The 9948-nt window shown below is 45.3% G+C and overlaps 1 pseudogene; it reads right to left on the reverse strand.

The window, feature by feature from the left end:
• Positions 1 to 9377, reverse strand: part of LOC120851177 — a 49657-nt pseudogene extending 40280 nt beyond the window's left edge.
• Positions 9378 to 9948: the final 571 nt, after the last annotated feature.

Below are 9948 nucleotides of genomic sequence, written 5' to 3' on the forward strand. Positions count from 1 at the left end.
CGCATTCGTCTCCGTTTTACCGGCTAGAACCATTTGGCTAAGTTTAAGTAGTATCTCTCTCTCTGTCAAATATACTTTTATTCAGCAGTTCACCTAATAGTTAGTTAACCAAGCTCATATTTCAACCCGAAGAATATACTAATATCGCTTTAGTGGGACCATAGTACGTAATATAATACATAATCCGCATATTCGTCAAAATGACTTCTCGATTGCTACTAAAACCTGAATTGAAACACGAGTATCAGCTGCTTAGTGAAGCGCCACCGAGTTGACATGCTCCTTGGCTCAAAAAGCGCTTGCTTAATTTTCGTAATTTTCCTGCAGCCTGTGTTCTTGACCGAGCACACGACTGGAGCTGTTTCTTGAAACGCGGACAGGCACAAAAGCTCAATTTCGCGGACAGATAAGTCGCATGGTTGAGGCATGCGAGTTAGCTAAAAATTACTCTCGGTGGAACAATTTTGTAGCCCTCGCCGCTTTTCTTAGATGATCAAAACTAATTAGAGTCTATTACCGTTTCTCCGGAGCCCATAGTTTCGGTTTTGATCGAAGTCTCCGAAACGAAAGTTTGACATGAAAAGAACAAAAAACACCGGCAAAACAAAACTATGCTCGACAAGTTTATGCGCACCGGCTCCACTTAACTGTCTCAGTTCAAATACCCATAAAATTGGGCATCCAACAAAAGAAAATTTGTTAAATTGAATGCGCCACCCATTCAGGCGGCGCGGCCGTGCCGACGCGACCTGGACTCAGCCGCCATGTTTGTTTGGTGGTGGCGCCCCCTATAGGTCGCTGGAGTCGCGAATATATGGACTCTTGTAGGTTTATTTTTTATGTTTTTTTTTGTCTTAATTAAGAGTTGCAGTTTTGTTACAACCCCCCTGAGAATTTGAAGGACACATAAATCTAGGTGCTCAAAATGATTGTATTTTAACATTTTTTCAGTGGGATTTCATACCTAAAATAATCATCCACAGCCGTTTGCGCTGTTCTTCGTCAGTCGTCGTTTTGTTGCCGTGTCTGGTGCTTCCACAAGCAACTAAACAGCTGGTGTTTGTTCTCCTAATATTTGCCATCTCTCCTCACATTTGCTGTGATATAAATGAAAATGAAGTGTGCGGTTGTGCTCCAAGAGCTCTTTTTGCTTCTTCAAAATGAACTTTTGGCTGCTCAAACAGCTGCTCCAAAATGGCTATGACCAATCACATCACTGCTTTTATCACCTGACCCAACTCTTTGCGCGTGTGTATGGCCGGGAGCGTGATGATGTGGCAAAAGAGAGGCGTATGACTATTCTAACGAGGACGTAGCTTCGCTTCCACCTCAGTCTCAGCTTAGAGGTGAATGAAGTATGGTAGCTGCAGTACCAGTTATCGAAGTCTGCCATTATTTGGGCACACACTGTGGCTGATGTTGCTTGATGTTACAGAGAAAATTGCCTCATCTCAATTAAGCTTATGCGAAATTGCTTGGTACTCTGACAACACTGAGAGCGTCACTGTTTTAATGTTAGCAAGCGTTGTCGGTATTGAAGCACGGTGGAGGGCAGTGTGTGATGGCGCGGCAGCTGTGTTTTCCACCTTCTGACCATGGAACGGGGACGAACAGTTCAAACAACCTACCGCAACTGTCTGATGAAACGTTCGGAGGCCTGTGCACAAGCTGGCGACAACCCGCAGTGTGTAAGCTTGTACAGCAAAGGCGAAGGACTTTGCTTCGACGAGGTTGTTGCCAGCGTGCACAGGCCTCCTAGAGCTTCATCAGACAGTTGCGGTAGGTTGCTTAAACTCCTTGTCCACATTTCATGGTCAGAAGGCGGAAAACAGCTGCTGCGCTATCGTACACTGCGCGTACGGCTCCCTCTGATGCCTCCACCGTGCTTTGGTACCGACGACGCTTGCCAACATTAAAATGGCGACATTCTCAGTGTTGTCAGATCACCAAACAATTTTTCATAAGGTCTATTGAGCCTCTTTGACTGGTTGCCATCTTTTTTTTTTAAACATGGCATATATCGAAAGCTTTTGGTGCAGTGATTCGTTCCAGGTTGGATGCAAAAGTAACCGGAATGAATTTCTGAAAGGCGGGCTGTTTGTAGTACCAGTTTCCGTCGCTAGCAGCGCATTGCAGCACCTCTTCCGAGCGAGTTTGCCGACTGGCATTGTCTGCTGCAAATAGCTTTTCCAAGCACTTCAAAATCTTTTTTTTTTTTCAATGTCTGATATGAAAGAACAACATGGGGCTGTGAATTATTGCTTTAGGTAAAACTCTGCCAGAAACTCTTGTAATGCTTCAGAGAGCTTACAAGGAAGATGCTAATAAGAAATTGCAAGTGGTTTTCTCGCTTTAAGACTGGTGATTTTTTGATCGATGAGCAACCTCGTTCTGGGAGACCTTTAACCTCCTCAACTGAAGAAGAACGCGAAAATATTTGGGCATTGATCACTCAGAGTTTGTTCCTCTTGGTGAATCTATTAACCAGGTGTTTACCGGGGAATTTTGCGACACTTGCGAAACTCAGTAAGGCAGAAATGCCCCGATATGAGGGAAAGGGGGAATGATAGTTCCATCACAACAATGCCTCAGCAGACACTGTCCTGGCATGACACCGCTTCTCAACCTCCCATATTCTCAGGACCTCGCCCCGTGTGACTTTTTTCTGTTCACCCGTATCGAAAGTCTTGAAAGGAAATCATTTTATGGATGTGGAAGGTCCTTCAAGTCAGACATCGCAAAAACAAGGAATGATTTTGATGCCCTTGGGGAAACAATTCACAACATGCCGCTAGATCCTTAGCAGACGACGCCGGTCGGCAAACTAACTTGGGAAGGGTGCTGCAAGAGGTGGATGCTGGTACTAAGAATGCCCGGCCTCCTGGAATTCATTCCGGTTATTTTTGGGTACCCACTCATACTTTCTTTTATTGTTGAAACTTTGGTTTTATGGCCCAGTATCTTGCTTGGTGTAAACCATATCCCTTTCTGTGTTATACATATTTTCAGGTATTTTTTTTAGAATGGTGAAGTGACTGTGATGTTGCATATTTTGATGACTTAATATGTTTGTAATGCATACATAACATTGTTTTTTGGTTAAACGTTCCCTGTTTCCATGTAAGTTTTCTGGTTTGTTTCATGTTCAAAGGTTTGTTTCAGGCTTTTGAAAGTATCATTACTATAACTATTATAGTTCGATAGTCCGGTGCTGGAAAAAGACTCCTTTTCAGATTTCCATTTACACAATGTGTCAAAAGAACCTGCAAGGTTGTTTTGTGAGTTTTTTTTTATTTTTAGAGGAAAATATTTTCAATATAAAATTGTATAATCAGGTTTGGAAAATAAAATAATACAAACAATTGCCACCTGAGCACTTTGTCTTCATTATAGCCAATTTATATATATATACACAGTATAGTTTTGGCTGTAATGTTTTAATGTTTTGAGCTTAATACACTGTTTATATCAAGTGTCCCCATACTTGAAAAGTGCCAACCTTTTGTTGTCAACAAAAAACTGAAAGATTTAAAATAATTTGATATCGGTGTACATGTTCCCCAAAAGCAGCCCACAAAAAAAGAAGAAACCTAGTTGTTTTTGTTTCTTTACAGGTACCCCAATCCTTTTTTTTTCACACGAGTATAATTTAGGGGATTCTAAAGTGGAGCGAGTAGAGCGACTCATCGGTCACACGATCAACACGGGAAAGTGTGCCGCCAGTGTTTGCCCGCTACAATTGTCACCTATTCTCAAGCACTAAATTTAAGTGCTTGAGAAATTTAAGCCCAAACATATTTCTAGGCAAATTAAAATTGTAGAAACTTGTGTGCCTTTATTTGTGGCTAAGGTAAGTACATTCATACAAAAAGAACAATGAAATTTCAAACCAGTAAAAACTTATTGAACGTATCAAATATGATACACTGGGCTTTTCTGCTACGTCCTTGCCAGCTGCAGTCTCGTGGCTTGTGGTATTCAAAGAAACAGTTGCGTCGCTTGCTCAGACTCGGAGTTACATTGCATTTCGCGCACACAACCGTGCTAAAGGTGTTCACGCTGGGCACACAGTTCCTGCATCGAAGTCGGTTGCTCGCCATAGTTGGAAGATGCCCAACCCCGCCTTTTCGAACGTCATCTTGGGGATGACTTGGCGTGAACTTCCTCTTCATAGGAGGCGAAGGCAGACTGACCGGCCGTCCTCTTGGCGCATTTCCAGTAGAGATTGGGCTTTCTGATAAACTGGCAATGAAGGTTCTCAGCTTGAGTGGCTGCTCCTTCAGCTGATGGCTTTGGCGCCTGTGAATATTCGAGGCATTCACGACACAGATGAAGATAGCATGATATATGAGGTACGTGTACTAGCGCCTGGACCGAATGGTGTATTTGTACAGCGACACCTGATAATTATGCTGGTCAATCCCCCCCCCCCCCCTCTAAAACTGTTGTACATACCAACAATTGCCGGGCGTGTGATGTCAATGTGGAGTTTGGTCTTCCGGTCATACCGTTTGACTTGCAGAATTGACTCAACAGAGACGAAGTTTGACACTAGGGTGACAGCTTTCCTGTCAAACCAGCGAACTACCACAATTCCTTTGTCATTGTCAACTCTGTAATCATGTGAGCCTTGGCCAACTTTTCTCAGAGTCTTCTCATCCTGGAGTTTGCAGTCTCTTAGCCGATTTTGCCTCAGAGTTCCAACGTAGTGTAGTCCTCTCGTTAGCCCTTCAACAAGGTTCAAAGAGCTAAAAAAATTGTCAGCTGCAACCTTGAAGTCTTCATTTGAACGTATTTCAGGGCAGATGCTCAGGACAGTATCACGCAAAGTCCAAAAATGTAGTTTTCTTTAGAGTGGCCTTGGTATACCTCGAACTCGTAAAGGACACCGGTTGTGCCTGCCCGTCCCCAAAGCGTGAAACCCCACGGCGTCAATTTGTTTGGGATGTACTGTTTTAGCGAGCTCCTTCCTGTAAATAACACCTTTATCACATCCACCGCATTGAACTCTTCTTGTTCAATGCTCTAGAGGTTGTGCTGGAATAATAAAATCCAAGAACGAATCTTCCACAACTTGTCCTCCTTCGCTTCTTTGGTGGTTTTCATGTTGTTTACAGCATGCATGCATTGAATCAGCTTCATGAAACGATTTCTCGACCTCTTGTCAGCGATAGGAGAATACCTTGTCCCATTCTCGCAGTAGCATATGACGTTCGGCATTTTGTAAGCCCCATTTTCAGGTATATTCCAATATACTGCTCCAGCTCTTGCAGAGTTGTGTCAAGGAGCTGCCGTATTTCTGCGTACTGTACACATTTGTTTGCTCCACTAGCATAGTGAGCATATCAGTACTTAGAAACTGGCGGAAAAGGAACAATGGTGAATCTATGGCATCCGGCTCAAAGAATACTTTGGAAAATTCAGCATGACTGTTTTGGAGCAATTCCTTTCGCCATTTGTTGTATGGACGATAAGACGAAGCTACAGATGATCCGAATTAATTTTCTACGGTTTCTTCATCATCACTTGTCTCAGAGGGCTCAGCCGCGGCGGGGGGACTAATTTTCGTCACTTTCCGACAGATCACTAAAATCGCTGACATCTTCGCCGGCGACGATGTTGTTCAATATGTTCCTAACTTAGAAACCTAAAATTAGAAAGAAAAAATCAATAAAAAAACGGTTAAAACGTGTACCATTCAAAGCTTTACCAAGAAAACGTATCAGAATTGGTACAAAAATTGTGCCATCAATTACGACCCACTGTGTCGAAAATGATACGCAGATATTTGAAGCAATGTTACTAAGCGTACGGGACTCAAAAACAACAGCAAACGGAATAATGTGGTTGCGCAACACTTTCTGAGCAAAAAAAAAACAAAAAAAAATTGCCGAATATAGGACGGCGTACTGTTTTTAGAGTAAAATGACGCCCACGGTATGCCTTCGAGCCATGGAGAATAGAAGGGTAGGAGAGGGCATGACGTCGGCCGCGTAGCCTCCACAAGCCATGCTCACTTGACGCCTCGCCTCTTTCTCATTTTCCTCCTTACTCTCCTCACTTACCATGCCAACGTGACCACATCACGCGACCGTAGCCAACCTTCGTGTTGCTATGGGGTACTAGAATACACCACAGTCTAGACTTCGATATGATAAAACCTACCGGACGGAGCGCGAGCAAGCCGGCGAGGAGTCCTTCTACAATCAACCATCCATCTCACACGTAACATGTCACGCGCACCAATCGCCAGAGAGATCTGCGGTCACGCTGGGCACAAAATCGTTGAAAATTTTTATGACTAGGCTTCACCAATATTGCAACGTGCCCCCTCCTAGTACTTCTTAGAGCACTATATAGCTCCTTCGGAGCAGAGTAGCGCAATCTAGAACGCCGCCTCTCGGCGACTAGTGGCGAACGCCCGGAGGTTCCAACTGCGGTCAGAAATGCATGGAGAACATGAGAAAATCGTTGTTTCTTCAGTATTGTGGGGATGTACGGAATGGCAATCGTTTTTGACATAATAATGGAACATTTTAGAATAATTATCGCTACGTTTTGTGCCCCGCAAGGACGTGATCTTTTTCAAAAAATTGCCTGAGCGGCATCATGCAGCAGACGACACGGCGACGTCACACCATTCACGTGACCCGCCCCGGCCTACCCGAAAAGCCCATCTCCGCTACGAGCAAAAATCGCCTGCTTCAAACGCCATTGACTTGGAAATAGCCTTCTCAAAATTTGCACACGCATCCGATATTATTAAAACTTTGATAAAACGTTTAGTGCTTTACTAAATTCACGACAGACTAGTTTTGAAAAGTGTGAACTTGGCGTTCATTTTTTAATCAGCCGTGTTGAGTCGATCTCCATGTATTCTCCCATAGGGCTGGCCGCCTCCTGGAACCCTGAGTACCACGTGACTCGCGCCGATCCGCTCTGTCGGCCATGTTGTCGGCAAAACACGGAGTTCAAAGGATTGCGCTACTCTGCTCCGTAGGAGCTATATAGTGCTCTAGTACTTCTAACCTCCTTGCTTCGAGCGAGCTGCTGCGTGCGGCCATCTTGCTCTAGCTGCCAGCGGCAGCCTGCCGGGCCCTTGCTGAACTACCTAAATCGGAAAACTCTGTCAGCGTATCAAGATCGATACTGCAGGCTTTGGCCTTAGCCATAGAGTTATTACAATAATAACGCTATGGTCTCAGCTTCACGCAATTTATTGTCACTTTTTGAGTTATCAAACTCCACGTAGCAAATATGATACGCTGGGCTTTGTGGGGTATTTAACAACACAGGACTAAGAATTATGTTACCTTTAGCCGATTACTGACTAGGAATGCAGATATTATTGTAACCTTTGCTGCTATTACACGCGCGGAACGAGCATGGGGCAACATGGCATTAGTAAGCTTATCTCTGCGTGAATCTGAAACCGAAACTGATCGGGAGCATGCCATGTGGTGTTACTTTAGCCGATTACTTTCATATCATGTTGCCTTTCAAAACGTTAGATTAAGAGAGGTGTCTAGCCGGCCAATCTAAATACTCAGAACAACTGTATATTAATAATACTTGCAGATACTTTTTGAATTCATCAACTAAACAGCGGCAGTCACCTGCCTAATCCTTGTCAGAACCGGGTAGGGCATATATACGAACCGGGTCGGTAGAGTGGTCAGTCTAGAGAGTCGCGGTGTTGTTGTGTTGCAGTTGCTTGTGCCTTGTTGTACTGTTCATATGTATGTGCCCGTAACAGTGTTCGGTATCGTGGTTGGTGTGTGTTGGCGCATGAGTTGTCATAGGTGAAGTACGTACATAGTTCAAGAGCCTCAGGAGAGTTATTGAATGAGCATTTTTTTTTCAGTGCATCTAGCGGTTACGACTACACCTCCTAGGTGGCGCAAGCTGCCGCCTGATTCAATAAGCTAAGTGTTGTGAAGTCCTGTACCTACTGACTACAAACAGCTGGCTACGGTCCAGCCGTCCAGGCTCTGCGGTCCACTGGGCTCCACGTGCCTCTCAGATTGAAAACAATCGTAATAATTGTTTGACTCGCCCACCTAAATTATTGTTCTGTGTCGAAGAACTGCGAAGTGCAGGCAGCAATGGATAACCACGTCGGTTGAGGTAGGCCCAAACAAGAAGAGATAGAGGAAAAAAAAAAAGAAAGAAAGCGGGGTGTTGGTGCGAGTTGAACGCCTCCCGTCGTGTCGACGAAGGTGCCCAGCGATTCATCGCCGCAAACGACAAGCATACGTTGTCTTCAATAAAGTCAGCATACCCATCCCTCGCGTTACGATTTCTTTTTTGAGCGTTCTCCGCCGGCGGTAAAAATACAGTCAATCTAGCGAGATGCCGTCGGCTGCAATCGCGACGATTCCGGCAAACACGCTGCCGTCCTCCCGCTAATAGGTACGGTACCGGTGTCTAAGGACGGATGTTTAGAGTGTCTGGTTGCGCCTGGAAGACGTCGAATAGGCGTATGCACCTTATTCTCTAACTCGGCCGAAAAGCCGTGCTGTTCGCTAGGCCTTACCGGGGAATCCGAGCCTCGCTAACCGTCCGCCATGTTGCTTTTGGGGGTAGTCAAATTTCACTACCTGCTTTTTGACTACGTGTGGAGTCGTCATTTTTACCCTAGGGGTCGTTATATTTGGGACAACTTTTTACCACCCCAAAGGTAGTCACCTATGACTACTTTTTTTTAGAGTGAGGCACGCATCTTTGGTTGCATCCACTTTGGCTGGTGTGATGGGCTTTCTTTTCATGGCGCCATCCTTTATGTTGTGCCTGGAGGGCTGGCCCGTCACGCTCCTGTTGATCAGGTCCTCGTCCTTGTAGAGGCACCGGGCCAACGGGATGCAGCAGCGAGAGTCCGACTTTGTGCTTATCCACGGCCCAGTTAAACTTGTCTTCGGGTAGAGAAACCCCACCTCCGAGGTAACGCTGCAAGTGTAAACATAATCTTAGAAAATCGGGTGCTCAAGCATGTTTTCGTGCAGGCATAATGCCTGGATGCATTCCCCGCTGGTGTGATTACCACCCTCTTCTTCCCATGCATTAAGAGTGGTCCCACGGTGGCAAGAAAGGCTGTTGCAGAACCGGAAGTGTCATGCTGTCGAATATCAAGATCCTGGGAGTTCGTCTTCAAACGTGCGGTGAATATCACAAGCAGGTACAAGTGCCGCTGTCGTCATGGCATCCTAACTTCTGACTGTGAAGCGACTGTGGACTGTAGACGCACCAAAAGAATAGTGCGGTAAGCACACCAGATGGCGACACATCCAGGCCCGGTAATACAAGGCACTTTCAGAGGTCCTGCCAACCTGAATGATGTGTTGGCGTGTGGACAAACAAATCAAAGCGTGGTTCCTCATAACAGCTTTAAAGGAAACTCCACTTCATTTATCTTTTTGAAAAACAATGCAGACCCTTTCCTTATCACCTAGGAAGACCACACATCAAATATTTCGATGTAGTTCCGTCTAAGTGTTTCTTAAAAGGTCAGGCAAACATTGCAACTCGCTGAGTTGCCGAAATTGGCTGACTCGAGCGGCGAATTAAGGCGCAACCAACAGTGCAGTCAAGGAAACGGCGTGGGCGAAGCCAACATTGAGCTAAACGACGGCACCATTGCCCCCTTGTGTTTGTTTTTGCTTCTCCTGGCAATCGTAACAGGTGTTAGCATAGTTTTCTCGCCTCGCTCAGCGTTGTCCACGTCATAGGCGTAACGCGGATGCGCAGCGCGCTTCTTGGGAGGTGGTCCCGCTATGGTCTCGCTGTTACCACCGACTCCCGCGTCACAACCACCATCGTCGCCTTACAGTTCGTGATTATTGTATCTCGGAATTTATCGACACTACCGACACCATGAGCGCAGATTTATGCTGCAGTTCTGCAGACGTCGTCGAATGTCGTAAACATCAAAACGTGGCCAAGAGTGTGGAT

The sequence above is a fragment of the Ixodes scapularis genome, unplaced genomic scaffold (genome assembly GCF_016920785.2).
Source record: "Ixodes scapularis isolate PalLabHiFi unplaced genomic scaffold, ASM1692078v2 PGA_scaffold12__126_contigs__length_90152505, whole genome shotgun sequence".
Classification (NCBI taxonomy): Eukaryota; Metazoa; Arthropoda; class Arachnida; order Ixodida; family Ixodidae; genus Ixodes; species Ixodes scapularis.